Below are 19,186 nucleotides of genomic sequence, written 5' to 3'. Positions count from 1 at the left end.
GTTCAAATGGGTATGTTTGATGTTCCAAGAATTTACAAAACTTAAAAAATACATTGAGGCTATAATGTGAAAATGACCCAGATCTGGAAAAGCTGTCTAATTAGCCACCAGTGTCCCTTGTCTCAATTCTCCTTGTAGTCAATCGTCCCTTTCAGTTGCAAGCACCTAAGGAGACCTGCTTCCCTATCCCCTAAAGTAACATTTACCTGTGGTTCAGACTCCCACTCAAAGCAGTGTTTTAAAAATCTTCCCTTCTTCTTTTCCTTCTGGAGCACAAAGTATGACCAAAAAGGAGGGATAAGACCATGACTACAGGCACAACTAGTTTGACAACATATAAATGATTGTTTATTTATAAAACAATGCCAAATTCAATAAAACAATGATGTTTCTTTTTTCTGGTCAACTTGACACTTAAAGAGTAGGTTTTCCTGAATATTTTCCTATTCAACTGGTGCTCTTGGCATTGTGAATAAACAGAGCTGATGATAACATCCATCAGAGAGCTAAGCACACAAAGTGGGTGATAAAGTCAAGAAGAAGCTGAAAACACGATTTACCACGGATAAGCTGCCAAGAGTTGGCGCTAGATTCTAAGTGGACACTGGCTCATCCATCTTCCCCCGTCAGCTTTCCACCCCAACAGTGTCATCTCTGCTTCAGCACTCATGACAAGAGAAGGAAAGCAGGAAAGGAGAGCTTAGGGAGTCAAGCACAGGGGATGCATACATAGCATAGACAATCTAAGATAAAATGCAAAGACTTGGTGATAAATTCTTAATGAATGCTATAAGAGAACAAAGAAGAGTATTTTAAAACTCAAAACAATCAACCAAATAAAGGTCATGCTCTAGGAGAGCAAGTAGACACAAATGATTGCTGGGCTTCCTTTGAGCAACATTTTGTTTCGTGTGCTAGCCTACCTCAAGCCCAGCTAAGGAGGTTTTAGAGTCTATTGTTCAAAGACTTGGAGTTGTTTTCCTCGGATTCTTCCCAATCCTGTATTTTCCTTGCCTCTCTTTTCAAAAGTAGGTTAAGGATGTTCAGATTTCCCTCACGCATCTGAATGAGTTAGTCATGATTACAGTTGCATCTTTTAAATTGCCCAACCCGTTGAAAGGCTGCCATGAAAGGAGCTTCTACAAACACAAGTGGACTGTGTTTTTCATTTTCTTATGTTGCAAAATGTGAATGAGGAGTTACCTCCAAGTGTGTGATTAGCATAAAAGGTGCTGAAGGAAAGAGGAGGTAGGTGGGCTACTGTCTCAATGGAAAATGTTGCTATTGTTCCTGCAGGAAACAGGTACGTTGAGACTCAAATAAGGAGAAGCTTTCTTTTTTTTTTATGTTTTTTTATTATATTATGTTAGTCACCATACAGTACATCCCTGGTTTCCGATATAAAGTTCGATGATTCATTAGTTGCGTATAACACCCAGTGCACCATGCAATACGTGCCCTCCTTACTACCCATCATCAGTCTTTCTGCTAACGAATGTGAAAGGGTTTCACATAGCTCAGGGCACATACTAAATGCTCAAAATTTGTTTGCTAGGTTGGAATCTTCTCCATGATCTACTCAGTCAAGTAACCAACGTTGACTGTCTCTGTTTCCTCACTATCCACACTTCTTATGTTCCTCTCGTAGCTTGAATTTCAGCTTCATTACCTAACATGGTGTTTCTGAACCTTTTTTCCCATTATTGCCCTCCTAAAGAGTCTTTTCAGACATTTTTAAATCGCTCTCCCACATGACATTTTAATACCACAGACAAATTGTTTTATCAGTTGATGTTCTGTGTTCATATCTGTACTTTACACATTAAAAAATTAAGTTGCTTTTCATCCCCTAAGAACCATTCTTACTCCTGTTGAGAATGCATGACCTGTCAGACCAGAGTAGTTTGATTTGGGACACAACAGAAGCAGATCACAGAACTAAATGCTAGATGAAATCAATTTGGGAAGAAAATCCAGGAAGATGGCAGACATAAGAGTACGTCTAGATTAAGCTTAGCATGGGTCAGGACAGACAGCAGGCCATAAAGTTTAGCCAAATAGGACATAGGTTGGAAAAGGCAGTTTTGGTGGAAAACAGGAGAACATGGTTCAAGGCAGGCAGAGGCAGGAGAATATTGGTCCACTGGGTCAGAGAATGCCTCATACAGAGAAATCCCAATATCCAGAAAAGCTCCATGGAAGGGAAGTTCCTCTCAGGTCTGTAGCCAGACTAGACATTTGCCTTTAATTCTAAAATGCCCTTAGACTGCCAAGCTGAATGTGCCCCATTGATGAAAATCTCTGATTATCATAGGGGAACGTGTCAAGTTGGTCCCTGCATTCCTTGAGAACCACCCACTTCTCCCAGTACTTTGATCCCTCTGTATCAGATGAAAGAACCAAGCCTTTCAACCTGACCTGGAACTGTGCTAAGGGGTTTATGTCCTCAGGCATTCATCAGGGTGATCGGATAAGTCTGATTTTCCTTTTCCTCAAGTCATTTATCTTCTGGAGATCCTTCCCCTCCTGACCTAAAATCAGGAGCAGGTCCAGGGCCCTGACTAAGCGCTCTCGAAGCTGTGCTTCCTAAAGCACTTAGGATCTCTTAAAGGTCAAGTCCAATAACCTTTCTCATTGATTTCCCAGGTCAGCATCTCAGTGGCATTTGGTACTGTTGCTCACACTCTCTTCTTTAATTAGAGGTCAGTCATTCTGACTCTGGTCTTCATCACACTCTGCTGCCTTGAGTCTTCTGAACATGCTTTACCAGTGTCTTCTCAGTCTTCTCCTCCCTCCTTCCCTCTACTCAAGAGCATCCTTTATCTTTGGTTCCTTTCTATTGCCTTCTATGCCCATCCCCTCCATGCTTCAATTTAAGTTAATAAACATTTGAGCCCTTGTTATGTGTCTAATACTGGTATAAACAGGATATGGTCCTTGCATACTCTTGTGGAGGAACAGACGTGTATATAACCAAGTGAAACACAATTTGAGATATGAAATAGAGATATTTACAAAATATTTAAGCAACCCAATTGAGGAGGTGATTAATTCTGTCTTGAAGAGATCGCAAAAGACATCACAGAGGATTTTTTTTTTTACTTTGTGCCTTGAAGAATGAATAAGGATTCATAAAACAGAATAGTTGAAAGAAGAGCATTACAGATGGTTGAGGATGGGAAAGGAATGGCATGATCAAGAGGGGTTAGGAAGTCCATGTGACTTGAAGGGAAGTAGGAGCACGTCATCACAATGCCTAGCACATTCACTTTTTAAAAATAAACATAGCTCGTATTTACTTTATGTCATGCACTGTGCTAGGAGCTAATGATACAAAGATAAATAAGCTTCTCCTTCAAGAGCTCAAAGTATAGTAGGGAGACAGACGTGTTCAAAAAATTAATATATGCAATACAAGCTAATCCATGCAGTGATGGTAACATGTATAGGACACAAAATAAACAGTGACTGGCTCTGAGTGGAAGGATTAGCAGAGGATTCTTCAGAAAAAAAAAGCATTATCTGAGCTGAGTTTTAAGGGATGAACTAAAGCTTCATGGTCTGGTAAGCAGAATAATGGCCCCCCAAAGACACCCACATCCTAAACCTATTAATATGTTACCTTACTTAGTGATAAGGACTTTGCAGATGTGATTAAATTCACGGAAGATGAGGGGCACCTGGGTGGCTCAGTCAGTCAAGCATCTGCCTTTGGCTCAGCACATGATCCTGGGGTCCCTGGATCCAGCCCTGTGTTGGGCTCCCTGCTCAGTGGGGAGTTTGCTTCTCCCTCACCCTCTGCCCCTTCCCCGCTCGTACTCTCTCTTTCATGCTCTCTCTCAAATAAATAAATACAATCTTAAAAAAATTTCAAGGAAGATGGAAAGATTACAGATTATCCAGGTGAACTCGAAGTAATTATAAGCATCTTTATATAAAAGGGAAACAACAGTGTCTGAGGCAGAGAAGATGTGACAACAGGAGCAGGGGTTGGAGTGACATGGCCATCAGCCAAAAAATAAGAGAAACCTCAAGAAGCTAGAGAAAGCAAAGAACAGATTCTTTCCTAGAACCTCCAGAAGGTATACAGCTCTGCCAACACCTTGGTTTTAGCCTCATAAGACTCATTTCAGACTTCTGATTTCCGAAAGAGTAAGATAATAGAATTGTGTCATTTTTAAGCCACTAAGTTTGTGATAATTTGTTACAACAGTAAAAGGAAACTGCCACAGATGGAGCAGCAGGCAGGGTGCAGGGGTGGAGAGCATTTCAGGCAAAAGGAATGGCATCAATGAATCATGGAACACATCAAAAACTAAGGATGTACTGTATGGTGACTAACATAACATAATAATAATAATACATACATACATACATACCAAAAAAAAGGAATGGCATAAACAAAGGCACAGAGGCACAAACTATCATGGCACACCCTTGGGGCAGGAGTTGCAAGTAGTTTAGTGTTGCTTAGGTTCAAGGAGCAGAAGAAAAGACTGGAATGTGACGCAAGTACTGGATGATATAGGGCCTTGTAAGGTGCTACCCTACCGTGGAGCTGAAGTGCTGCTTATGCTTAGAAGATAAATCAGGAGGCATTCCAGCGTATTAAACAAAAACATAAAAACACCAGATTTTCAATTTTGGAAGAAAGGGTGAATGGGGAAGAGCCTGGGACAGGGTGACTATTTAGGAAGCTGTTGCAAACATCTTGGGGAAAGTGCCCCAACTTGGACTAAAGCAGTGTGAATAGGAGAAGTCAGAATAAAGAGATATTTAAGACTCAGAGAGTGACAGAATACTGGTGACAAAGACAAAGGGAAGAGTCAAGGATAAACCTAGATTTTTGAGTTGCATCTTAGTGGATAGCTGGGCTGCCTACTGAGATGGGAAAAACTGGAGGATCCTCTCAATATTTCTTAGATTCATGTTTTCTTTATTCCTGTGTCCAGTAAGCTGATTAGCCCCATCAACCTATATTTAGACTGTCTTTAAGTTCTCCTAGCCACATTTTCTAATGCTAACCTTTCTCTTCCTTAATCCATTCTGTACGTTATAGTTAGAACAACTATTCATATTTAACAGACATTTATTTAATGCCAGGGCCTATTACAGACCTTGAGGATATTATAATGAACAAAGCAATTTAAAAAATAAACTAGCCTACATTCAGTCTAGGAGGTCTTTAGAAGGTAACTTCAGAGTTTTCTAGCACTAATTCACATCTTCTACAATGACTGCTAATTTCCCGACTTTATATCTAGATTTGTTGGTGTGTGCTCAGGCTGTCAACTAGCTTGTCCCAAGCTAAGTATAAGAAGTCTTACAAGCAGGTTGTGATCTAAAGCAGTGCTTCTCATACTATGTGTGGGTTGTTTCTTAAACATTTCCCAACTATTGTGGTCTGATACCTGGTCTTCCAGCACATGACTAGTGCACAGGTCATGCACACCCCATATGACTCCCTGTGTGAATTTCACAGCACCCAAACTCTTCTATACCCACTTGGTGACATGAGTCCACTGATGATGTGCTTATATGTCACAGCATTCTTTATTTGTTCTGAAAACATCTAAGCACTTTTTCGATTTCTGTACTCTCAATTTCAACACTACCCACAGACCACCCTTCAATGCCCACATATACTAAATCCCTTAGTAAAACTGTTCTGAGGAATTTGGAACAAATTATATGGTGATTGCATTACTTACTAGCCCACTGAAACCTATATTGGCCTTGCTAGCTTACAGTTTTCCTAGAAATAGACCCTAGAGTATGTGGAGGTAGGTGAATGAAGAGCTCTTCCACTGCTGTTTGGCACATACTTATTTCCTCTTCTTTTTCATGTTTTCCTTTTACTTCTTTCATCAGCTACCTCCTTAATCTACCCCCAACTCATACATATGAAGAAGAAAATGTGAAAGCTCTTCAATTCTTTATCAAGTTCTTGGTGGAGATGGCTCAACCACTTCAATTTCATTAGCCCTAAGTAGGTGGAGCTATTTAGCATAAATCCTATGTTAAGTCAACTTCAGGCTTATGAACTAGATGAGACAAGGAAATAGAAGGAGCCCTTTGCTCTGATTCACTGGCCCAATGCTGATGTGGCTTATGCTGGACTTCCTCCAACCACCACCAACTACATTTAACAGCCTTATATTACAGCTCTTCCAGGATTCTTTTTCAATCCTCATTCTCCTCATCCTTTCTGTGGTTGACACCACTAATTCTTTCTTCCCTGTGAATAATGTCTCTTTGCCTATGGCCTCCATGACTCCATGTTGGATTTGTTCCTACTTCTTGGTCTATTCCAGTTTAGTCCTTAAAATCTCCTTCTCCCTCTCCTCCTTTCCCAAAGGCCTCATCCTAGACCTCTTTTACTCACTCTCATGATCTCCAGATGATCTCATCCTCTCCTGTGGACTCAGTTATCAACTAGATATACTCATGACTTCCTGAGTATAAGACTCATAATTCCAACTGCTTTCTCAACATCTTCATGTAAGTATCTCACAAATGTCATGAACTCAACTTAATGTTATTTTACAAAACCTCTTCTTCCTGCATTCCATATCAGAACACTGCCATCCATTTAAACATTCAAGATAAGTGCTTGAAAGCATCCTTGACTCTCCCCTTTCCTTCATTCCTCATCTTCAACAAGTCACCACTCACTGTTCCAACACTGTTTGCTTGCCCAATCATTCTCTTTGTCTCCACCTTCACTGCCTTGTTTCAGGCTCTCTCACTTCTCACCAGGACCATTCTCAGTTCTCCAAACCCCCATATCAACAATGTCATACCTGGACTCAGAGATGTCAGGCCCACCCTTTCTAGAGCAACCTCTACTCAGTTGCTGCATTGCCCTTTCTCTTGACAGGCACATCCAGTCATTCATACGCTGAAATATTGACTTTCATGTCTCTTCCTTCTCTAGCTCCTTATAATCCAATAAAAATTCCTTTCTGTAATGGATTACCAGGACTTTCACACAGGGGCCCTGACTGACTTTTGTAGACTCTTCTAGCTTAACAATGAACAAATCACCACATATCAAATGTGCCACCTTTTCCACCATTTCTCAGGCCTCTGTACCTTTGTGCATTCTATTCTTGCCAGCAGGTATGAACCAACCCCTGCCCTCTGCCTTGATAGGGTACTGCTCATCTACGACTTGGCACCTATGCTTTCTCTCCTCCAAGCATGGGCTGGTGCACCTTCCATCACATTGCCATAGTACTTTGCAAGGTCCTCTGTGGGCAGTTCCCTCAAAGGAGTTTTTATAGCCAGATGCTGGACTATGTTCTAAAGGTACAAAGAAGATGGTCCTACTATCAAAGACAGCCAATTAGTAGAGAAAGACATAAGTGTAAATAGCAAATACATTATTGATTTTTAAGAAGTCAATGTTACAAATTGTACAGGTGCTGTAGAAGTATAGACAGCACACAGTGGACAATAAACAAAGGCAGAAATAGCCAATTCTAATTGTGAGATTGGAGATTGGAGGAGAGTAATGTAAGGAAATATGTCATAAAAGAGACAACCCTCCTGGAAGATGATGAGAGGAGGGCTTTGCAGGCAGAGGACAGCATGAGCAAAGACCTGGCAGGACAAAACAGCATGTGCTGTTTAGGGAGAAGCAATTGGTCCTCTATGGGTGATCTTGGGCATCAGTATAGATGCAGTTAGACAGGAGGTTGGAGAACAAGTAGGAGGATTTTCCATATAGGCAAAGAGGAGCTACTGCAGGGACAGACAAAATGTTTCAATTCATATCTTTAGAAAGATCATTCTACCAACAATTTAAAGAGTGCAGTATAATGTGCTTTTTTTTCTATTGGATTTGAGCTCCTTGATGTCAAGTATTATGTCTCTTTCATTTTTATCTTCCCAGTGCCAAACACACACAAGCAATGGGAGAGAGGCTACATGGTGTTGGTGCTGCAGTGTGGGTCTGAGAGTCAAGGGAACTGAGCTCTGGGTCAGGCTCAATGAGATATCAGCAACTGGAATCATTGCCAACTGTTCAGAGAGTGGTTTATATAACCTTTGGTTCAACTTGTGCTTCATGGTGCACTAAGCTCTTGACACTCACCTCTATAAACTGGAGACAGATTTGTTATTTGTATTGCCAAATATTGACTGCAAACTTTAAAAAAAGGAACCTCCCTTATAGCATTACAGAATGTTAGAGCAAAAGAGAACTGAAAGATGATCTTGAGTAAGCCACCATATTATAGATGAGGAAATTGAAGCACAGAGTGACTTGCTGATGTCTCAAGACATGGTTGTTTGGATAGTAACTTTTTGAGAAATGAAATAAGTGTAGAGTTACTTCTGTGAGGACAAATGGTGGAGGACCATTCTCACATAAGCCGGGCCAGCATTGCCCTACCTTGTTCTTAACAGGTATCAGTTGCCAGTAATGAGAAGGCAACCTATACACCAATGAAGAAAAGATAAAATTTATTTGTGTGCACTAAAATCTTCTATGACAAATGGTATCTTTCATTTTTCTTCCTTTTTTCAAAAGATTTTTTAAAAAGGTTTTATGTATTTATCTGGCAGAGATAGAGAGGAAAAGAGCACAAGCAGAGGCAGCAGCAGAGGGAGCGGTGGAGGGAGAGGGAGAAGCAGGCTCTCCACTGAGCAGGGAGCCCAATGCGGGGCTTGATCCCAGGATCCCACAATTATGACCTGAGCCAAAGGCAGATGCTTAACCGACTGAGCCACGCAGGCGCCCCTCTTTCATTTTTCTCATCTGCCATTTTTCTCATCAGTACATAATTCCCTCTCATGCTATGAATTTGAGAACTTTCTGTTGTGTCATGGTGACCCAGCCAGAAGACTTTTTGATTCCTAAAGACTATTAATCTTATGTCCCCAAATATATTTTATATGCAGTTCAACAAATGAAAATTAGATGCTCTTAATGGGTTCGGGGTAAATGAGCCAATGAGAACAAGCCCCGTTTTAAATAACAGCTTCAGAGATGGACCAGTCAGGGATGGGCATGCTGAGGGGTGGAGAAAGGAGCATTTCAGGAGGCTGAGCCTAGAGGTGGAATTGCTACACTACACATCTTGTTTGTTTAGAGGAGATCCTGAGACCCCAATCCACCCTGTTAGCTTCTTCTCTTAAGAAAAAACCAAGCAACTAAACACAGAGTCCACGCTTAGCTAAGTCAAAGCCCATGGGGTTACTGGCATCACAGGCTTTTAAAATTCTTTGTAGCAATGAATGGCCTAAATTTTGAAGGGGGTATAGGATTGAGACTGAAATAATACAGACCACAGATCTAGAAACTTTTAAAAGCGACTCCTAAAATCTTCTGTCTCTTGGAATCCTTATTGTTGACATCAAAGCAGAGACTGAAATCTTTTCAGCTAGAACCCATACCTATAATCATATAGCCAAAATTAAAGCCAGTTTAATAGTGAACTTTCATTTAGGCCCCTCCTCTTCTTTAGTCTCCTACTCTTGTCCCCTTTTTCTATGGTATAACATTTTCTTCGATTAATATAATTTGAGTTCCAGTTATAGTAAAGATGCTGGGTGAGGTGCTATATAGAAATCAACTATACACATATACAGTATTCAGAGTTAGAGAGACTATTAACAGAAATCTTCTAATTGTGCCCAACAGTGTTGCTAGGGAAAAGGCAAAAAATTGAGTATTCAGCTCCATTCTATTAAATAATTAAAGGGCCTAGGACTGTTGATGACACCAGTTCTGTTTCATCAGTTACCTTCCAGTAACTGAAAGGAATACTCTTACCTGGGAAAAAGGGCTGATCTGGTGAGCCTACTTGCAGGCTGAGTGAAATGGGGTATGCACCCCAACTTGGGAAGTTTATCGCCAGCTTGCCCTTATGAGTTAAGGGCAAGTGTTGTGTCTTAAAGGGTTATGGGTGGGATCATCTCTCCAGACATCTGCACACTGACCTCTACTCTTGTAGTGATTCAAAATCCTTACATTCTACTGTGGTTTCCCCACTATGATTCATAGTTTGGCCTTATAGGAGAGATGGATCATTCCCTCTCCCCTCTTTGCTGCTTCTACTGATGATTTGAAATGCCCTTGTTTTAGGTGATTCTCAAAGGCAGCAATTTAGGCACACTGTTGCTTTTACGACTGGAAATCAAAAGCCCTCTCCTCCAACCAATGCCATAACTGTGTATCTAGAAATTATTTATAAGAAAACATAAAGTAGTTAATTTGCTTATCAAATATAAGTAAAGAGTGCCAAGCCAAGCATAGAAAATAAACACAAATAAAAGTATTGTATCAGCCAGGTCATGCTGTCCCCAACCTGACCCCTCTGCCCAAGCTGATGTCTGCCTCCTACAGATGCAGCCCTGCCCAATCCTTGTGCCAATGAGAGCCAGATGTTATTCCAGTTCTTGCTCCAAAAGAGAGGGGAGAAATCAAGAAATAGTTTATTCATACCTCAATTCCCAGCACCTAGTCCAATGCCTGGCATAGTGCCCAGCACATAAAAAACACTCAGTAAATACTGCTTGAATGAATAAATAGGCTGCCACTCCCATAAACAATATCCAGTGAGTTGGGATGGACCTATCCTCCTGAGGCTTCTTGGATTCATTAATCTTCAGTTTCCTTACCTGCCTCTCACCAAGTATGGCTGACCGTCTTGGCTGGCCCTTCTGATCCAGTCCTCTGACCCTGGTTCCCCTTCCAAAATCCCTGGGTGGATCACAGCATAGCCTGCAACACCAGCTGATGGGCCAGGGGTAGGGGGGTGGTGGAGGTGGCCAGACCTTCTTTACCCCTGTCCTACAGCTCCCTCTCCCTAAGCCAAGGCCTGTTTCAAGGGTCTCCTATATTGTCCAGGAACCTCCTGATTAACAACCCTGAGTCGTAACATGAGTATCCCCTCTCCCCAAGGCTTTGCACTGCTTCCTGACTCATTCCTTGGACACAATTGCCACAGTCTTCTCCATGTCATGACTCAACTTTGACTCTTTTTGCCATAAGTCATCTTACTCTCATCTGTTTTGCAGTTAAAATTCAAATATGAAATCCACATTAAGATAATTTTGTCATGGATTTGCTCAAAGTTGCAAGGACTTGACTTAATCTGGTCTGTTTCTTTCTTGTTTTTCAACTAGCCAATCTTGTCTTTCTGAAAGAAATTGAAGTTACTTCCCTCTTAGAAGAATTTTCCTGTCCTCATCTGATTTTTATGGGCTCCTTCCAGCAGTGTATTAAACACTCTCTCCCATGCTTCTTACCAATCTGCACAGTTTCTTTCCTTTCCAACCCTTTGTTTTCCGATCCCTTTTCACCATATTGATTAAGGCTTTCGTTAACTCTTGACTAAGCTATAGGAGGACCTCCTATATGGTCTTCTTACTTATTATCCCAGTTTATAATAAGGCCCTTGACCTCACTATCTATGGGGTCTGAGCAAGTTGCTTTTGCTCTAATTTGTTCTTCATCTGTAAAACAGGCTTATTATAGTATATGCATTACAAGGTTATTATCAATATAAGCAAATATCCCAAGTTCTCTCAGGCTATAAATCCAGATGCTAATTAAAAATCTTAAAATGATTCTCATCCTCCCCCAAATATTTTCAGGAAACCCACATAATGGACCAAGTCAATGAATATTAAATGTTCTGTGCCAATCACTCATCTAGGCTCTGGGGGACACAGCAATAAACACATGGATACTACTTTCATGGAGTTTACATCCTAGATAGGAAAGGTGACAATTTGTTTTAAAAGAAGAAGAGGGAAGGGCACCTGGGTGGCTCAGATGGTTAAGCACCGATTCTTGATTTCAGCTCAGATCATGATTTCAGGGTCCTGAGATTGAAGCTGTTGTAGGGTTCTGTGCTTAGTGCAGAGTCTGCTTGAGATTCTTTCTCTCCCTCTGCCCCTTCCCCCTGCTCACTCTCCCTCTTTCAAAAAAAAAAAAGAAGTAGAAGAAATAAGAAAAATTATGGTATGTGAAATGGTGATGAGTGCTGTGCAGAGAAGATTGGGGTGGGGCAGCGGGAGTAGGGGTGTTCAGTTTTATACAGAGTGGTCTCATTGAGAAGGTGTTGTTTGTGCAAAGACATGGAGTGAGTCATTAGTGCACAGAATTTACCTGTGTTCTTGAATCGCTTATTGTCACAGTTAGCCGGACGCCATGATGCTGGCTCTGGCAGCACCACCATGAGCTAGAAGCCCACAGCAGTGCCTCATTCGAGCCTGCATTGTTCCTCTAGTCAATGATGCTTTGAAAAACAGGAAGTAAGAGGGTCCATTTTTGTCAGACTAATTAACATTCAAGGTAAAGTGTTACTGAGCTAACAGAGGTCACGTACTGTTACCTTACTAACAAAAACTTCTTCTGCCACCATGGTTGGCCCTGTGATGCTAGTTTTGTGGGAAATTTAGAGCTGGATAAGCCCTGTGGTGCCTGTCAACATCTTCTTTCCAAGTGAAAAAGGAAAAGCTCTCTTCCTGGAGATGCTACACTCAGTTACCCACCGGGTAATAGGCCCTAGGGCATTACGGAGCTTCACTAAATGACTCTTTCTATTACACAGAGGCCCTTCTTTGTTTTCTTCTGGGAAGACACATACAGGGAAGCTGAATTAGCCCCTACCCCATGACAGCCAGACTGGCCATGACCTTCCAGGACTCAGCCCAGCCTTACCATTGCAGACTCCCTGCCTCAACAGGCTGTGCTCTCCCCCCACTATACCTGCCAGTAATCTGCTTACCTCTGGAACTCCCCCCTGGACATGTCCATGCATGACTAAAGCCCTACCAAGGCTTTGAGTTTTCCCCTCAGCAAACTTCTCAGCCCTCTTGTAAATCAATGGATACCAGTCATTGCTTGAGGGGAAAGGATATTGTCTTACTCTGTATCACAGACATATTTGTCTTAATTCTGGCCCAGCTGGGACTTTGTATTACACAGTAAATAGAAACACTATTCATAAAGTGACTAGCAGAATTCCTCTATGTAGTAGGTGCTCAAAAATTAATAACTATCATAATTATGTAGGTAGTTAAATTATGGGGGATTATAAATTTAGTCTTTATGATTTTAATTTTTCAAAATGTTTTACAAAATTATGTATTATATAATCAGAAGCAAATTCTTAAAATAATAATAAAAAATCCCTCTTGACACCTATCTGTTTTCTTTCCCTCCCTTTCATCTAAACTTCTCAGAAGAAGAGTCGTATACTCACTATTTCCACTTCCTCAACTTGCTTCTGTCTGGTTTCTGCCCCAACCATTCCTCTAAAATTGCTCTCACTGAAGCCACCAACTATTTCATAATGTCATTCCCTCAGGAATATGTGGGTGGGCTGGGAAGGGAAGGCATCCTCAGGTAAATGACAATTTTGAGCACAGTGGATTTGGGTAGAAGAGGGGAGTGGCAAGGGAGCAAGAAGTGAGGCAATTTACATCCAAGCTAAAAGCATGATCCAGAACCAAAGTTGAATCCAAACACTCACCATATCCAAGAGTCAAGCAGTCTAGTTGGAAGCCAACTCACCTAAGTAGAAGAAAGAGTCCAGAAACAAGCCAACTCCAAACAGGTAATAAGCTGACAAACCAAGGTAGTTCCAGAAGGAAGAGTGCAAGGAGATGGCAGGCCCAGAACTCCAAACTCAGCAAGTCACCAGCTGCATTTAGCTGGGCTTTCCTGGGAGTGCCTGATGAAAAGTCCTAACTTACAAAGTCACTTTTCAAAAATGAGAGATGGGCTCCCAGGAGCACTCCTATACTGGATATGTCAACAAAGTGCCTGCCACACCCGACTTCCTCTTCAAGATGAAACTGCCCCATCCACAGCCCCCTGCTCTGAGAAGCAGAGCTAGGTTGTTCTTTACCAAGGGATGGCTCCTGATTGGACCAGGGATTGGCCCCTGACATTAGGGCTGCCCTCCAAAAATCAGAGCTCAAATGCAAAAGATGAATTGGGTGTATCAGATTCTCTTCTTCTAGGATTTGAATTGGGAAACATGGAAATAATAAGGTCAGTTAGCATGGACTCTGAAGTTGAAAGGATGTCATATAATGGAGTAAGGGCAATGGAGGGTCATGCAAACCAAATCTATGAGGAGGCAGAACAGTCTGATAAGAAAGCAGAATTTATGAATAAGCAGCAATCATGCAGTAGAAAAAATACATGAATAGTAAACAGAATTTGTTAGTTGGAATAGGATAGAAGGAAGCAAACCTGCAAAGAGTAGCTCAGAAATGGTGCACCAGTGTTACAAAGATCCTGTCATCTGGCTCAACTAAAAGCCACTTTTCTGCCACCTAGATTTACTAATGCTCCTGTGTTCTTCATCAGGCAACCCCAACTTCCTGGATTCCCTTGCTAAAGCTTGTTGGGCACCCACTATTAGCTAGGCATGGTTCTAGGTATTTGGGATCCAACAGTGAACAAAACAGGAAAGTAGTTACAACAAACACCTTATTACTTCAGGTAGGGTCTCTCTTTCAAAGGACCAAATCCAAACAATTCCTCATGCCCTCACTTCTTCCCATGGTCAGTTGGTGACCTCAGTCATGGTGTCATAATGAGTCTACCCCCACTTGGGAATTCAATTCATGTTTATCCTCCCTTGTCATTGGGGTAGTGGCTAGAGAATTAGGAGAAGAGAAAAGAATTGAAGAAGCTGGGAGACTAGGCATGGGGGAAGTCAGCTGATGCTGGCATATGACAATGACAGCAGAGCGGCTGAATGCCCAGGCTTTCAGTTAACTGAGATTGGAAATTTGGCTCTACCACTTACTCATTTGGTAAGGCCAATTTTCTCAGCTGTAGATTGGAGGTAGAACATTATCCTCCTTATTGCGTTATTGTGAGGATTAAGTCAGAAAATATATGCAAAGCATTTAGCACAGTGCATGGCCCAGAGTAAGTGCTCAGTTAAGTGACAGCTGTTGTTCCTGGCATTCTTATTATTAGCAGTCCTCCAGGTTTCACATTCAGTAGATAGGATGAATATGCTAGGGGAAAGCTGGATGGCATCCTACAGGCAAACCTTCTCTTGAAGTCCGCTGCCAGCCAGAACTTCGTATGCTCGTTGAGGTTCCTTCGAGTTGGTTCACCCCTTCCCAGGTTCTCTCTAGTGTGAGGGAAAAGGGCACAAGAAGATGATAAGGATGAAAACTATTGTTGCACAGCAACACAGTCCTGGAAGGAGGGAAACAATAAATTCTGGAAGCAAAGTCTGCAGCAGTGACAATAACAGCTTTCTTTGGGAAGCGCAGCTTCTCTTCACTTGAGGTCCAGGTGTCATCATGGTAGCGTACCAAAACACACACCGGACAGGGCCACAGGTTGTGTTTTAGTAGCAGAACAGGTAGGTGGCAAAGCTAATGCTGCATCAGGCCTTCCTGTGGGATGTGCACCACCCTACTCTTATAGAGGCCTTACTAGTATCTTACACCTCTATAAGTTGCTTCCAAGAGGCCCTAGATGTGGATTAGGACCATATGTAGATGTCTGAAAGACAGTTTGGACTGAATGACTGAAATACTCAAGCTAGAATCTTCCAAGGTTGAGTCTCTCTGCTACTCCCTTATACCCAGGCTTACAACATAGACCATCTGCTCTGTGGTTCTGTTGCTGTATGTGTTGCTTGATGGAGCACCCAAGGCTCATAAGATAAGGCAGGCCACCCTGCATAGCATGAGCTAAGCTTCTAAGTTTGTACTAGCTGTTCCAGGATACTGTGGACTGAGTTCTATGCAGACTATCATGCCTCAGGGCCTCTAGGCCTTGGAGACATTGTAACAGCAAGCCATTCTCCTTCCCAAATGAGGATAACAGAGGACAGGCTAGGGCTCCTCCTCAGCAGGATGGCCCCCTCCATCATGTTGACAGCATTGGTCCCAACAGGGTAAGGTTGAACTAGAGTTAGCTGGCTAGAGTTGCCACACAGGTTAGGAGGACAGACTCTGGATCTGGATTGCCCACATTCAAATCTCGGCTTCTACTTCTGAGCCACTTTTTTACCTGTGTGACCTTAGAGGAATTACTCTATCCCTCTGTCTCAGTTTCCTCATCTCTAAAACAGCAAAAACAACAGCACATGCCTCATAGGGTTATTATAAGCATTAAATTTGTTAATATAATTAAAGTCCTTAGACAAATATCTGGCACATAGTAAGTGCCTGCTGGTGCTATAATGGAGCAGAGGTGAAGGGAGTCTTGGGTTGTCCAAAAAATAGTGCCAAGCTCAGCACATCAGGCCAACTTCCTTCTCTTTCTTCAGGAGGTCATTACTAGGTCAGTTGCACAGAAAAGGACAAAATGGTATCAAGAATGTTTTGGAATGTCTAGGTGTCCTCAAGTAACCAGAGGATCTCTTACTCTAGAATCATAGACACCTGGCTACACCAAACTGGAGTAGTCTGGAGACTGTTTTGGAGGTGCTGATGCTTTAGGTAACCCAGGATTCCTGGACTAGAGGATTATATGAGGCACAGCTGGGCAGGGTATATGTGGAGTTGTTTTGAGGATATGTTAGGACATTATCCAGGAAGTGCAAAAACCTTCCCTAGAAAGTCATGCATGATACTGATCATTTGGTGCTGCCACAGGTCAAGGAGCATCATGATCTCCCCAAACTGTCTGGATACTTCTAGAAAGCCATCTTCCAAATGCAACTGATAAAAGGAAACAAGGTTATAGGCACTCAGAACAACTAATTTCATGGACCCCTAGAGCTGGCCCAGGACTGTGAGGGGACCAGACAGGTTCAGGACCCCGGGAGTCCTAGCAAAGATCTATTTCCTGTTTTTCTTTTTTCACAAAGTGCCCCAGTGCCCTCTTGGGAGGAGTAGAGGTCCATTGGATCCCAAGCCTATGACTTCCTATTGTGTTTCAGGTTATGGATATTATGATGCCCGTACGGTTGCCAGGTAAAATACAGGACACCTAGTTAAATTTGAACTTCCAATAAACAGTGAATCATTTCTTAGTGTAAGTATGCACCAAATGTTGTGTGGCTATACTTATACTAAAAATGTATTTGTCGTTTATCTAAAGTTCAAATTTAACTGGGTATCCTGTATTTTTATTTAATAACTCTGATAACTCTTGCTGGGGGGGTGTGTGGTCAAGGGAGGGTGATGGACATGCGCAACCTCCAACTGACCACAAAGAGCAAGATGCTAGCTGGTGCCCTCACCTCAGAGCAGTTCATTCAGTTCAAGTCTCTGAGAGTGAGGCAGTTTTGGATACTTACCCACTCTAATGTTGTAGTTGGCTTACTCCATGGACATCAAGGGCAAGAGCCACTCTATGGACACCACTGGGACTTTCTCACAGCCACAGTTGGACAGTTGTCCAGCATCCTGCTTTCCAAGCAGAAAGGAGAAATCTCATTTCATAAGTGTCCTCTTGTGGCCACAAATAAATCTTATATCTTCATAAACAGCTGGGGCTGGATTAAAAAGTGTGACAACTGGGAGGCTCACCTGAAGACAGAAAGTCTCTTCTAGGAGGCAACCCTGTCAGGTCCCCTCCCTCTTCAGGAGCTTTGATCTTATTACTCAACAAACCTTGCTTTGCTGCCCACCAGAAAAAAATTAGAATAATAAGTCTGCTCTGACAACAGGCTTTGCAAGGTTTGGCAAGGTCTGACCAGCAACCTATGATCTCAAAACCAGCAGCCCCATTGTCAGTAATTTGCCACATCTACAGAGCAGATACAGTGGCCACCGTCTGAGACCACAAATCCTCATTTCCTCTCTGGAAGCCGAATTACAGAAAATTACCAGGAGACACAGCCTTATGAATTGAGGGACAGTGTTCAACCTCACTTCATCAAGATGGGAGTAGATAGTAACCAAGAGTAGGGATGTGCTGTAAGGTTGGGTTTTCTAAGCTGAGAGAATCGTCCAGAACCTCAGACAAGTACACACAGGTACAGAGTGTAAAATTCAGGTCACTGAGACCCAGAAACAAAGAACTACCCAAACAGGTCAAAAAGTCAAGGCAGTCTCTGGCGGCGGAGTTCAAAAAGAGTGAGCCAGCAACAGGTTGGTGTTTCCAAAGTCAGCTTGTGACTGGCCAACAGTGGTTCATTTTTCATTCCTGGCATTCCAGGTGGGGAATACAGCTGGTAATAGACACTTCCGTGAGGTTAGATGTACTGTCAGGGACTAGGCCTAACTGTCAACATCAGTGGACCTTTCTCAGTCCAGCTCTTCAAGTATTCAGCTGTCCCTGACTGTTAGAAACTCTGTTTGGTGTCACTCTACACATTTGGCTTCTGAGGCTTTGTAATCTTCTGATCTCCTACCTGCTCCTTCTCTGCCTTCTTCAAGGGCTCTTCTTCTTTCTGATCCTTAAATATTCATATTTCTCAGGGTCCTGCCCTTGACCCCCTGCCCTTCTCTTCCCTTTCTTTCCATAGTGCCTGGATGCTCTCATTTGCCATCATTATTCCAGCTAAGCATAACTGGTTGAAATGTTGGTTGTGAACACAAAGCACCTGGGTGCTTTTTTCTTAGCTGTGAGACTTGAGTGAAGTTTTGTGGGGTTTTTTTTAAGCTTCTTTAGGTTTAATATCCTTACCTACATAAAGAGGATAAAAAACACCAACTAGCTCGTAGGACTGTAGAATTAAATAAGAAAATTTATGTAAATTGCTTTCCACAGTGCCTGACATAGTAAGTGTTCAATGAACATAATCATAATAGCTATTATTTAGTAATACTTATATAATGCTCAATCTTCGGTCTTTGTAGCTCAGTACTCTCTCAGGAGCCATTTCCATATATTCATTTGTCTGCTATAGATTTCTACATGGTTGTTCCAACGACACTTCATGTCCATTGGGTCAAAACAAAAACTGGGCTTTTCTCCTTCTAAACCTTCTCTCCAGGGTGCCTGGGTGGCTCTGTCGGCTAAGCATCTGCCTTCAGCTCAGGTCACGATCCCAGGATACTGGGGTTGAGCCCCACATCAGACTCCCTGATCAGCAAGGAGCCTGCTTCTCCCTCTAACTCTGCTGCTCCCCTGCTTGTGCTCTCTTGCTCTCTCTCTCTGTCAAATAAATAAAATCTTTTAAAAAAAATAAACCAGGTGATTGGTATTAAGGAGGGCACGTGTTGTGATGAGCACTGGGTGTTGTACGCAACTAATGAATCATTGAACACTACACCAAAAAGTAATGACGTA

Source organism: Ursus americanus, chromosome 12 (assembly GCF_024610735.1).
Source record: "Ursus americanus isolate L20-20 chromosome 12, mUrsAme1.1.p, whole genome shotgun sequence".
In the NCBI taxonomy this organism is placed as follows: Eukaryota; Metazoa; Chordata; class Mammalia; order Carnivora; family Ursidae; genus Ursus; species Ursus americanus.
The sequence above is the reverse complement of the archived record's forward strand: the minus strand, read 5'-3'. Positions refer to the sequence as shown.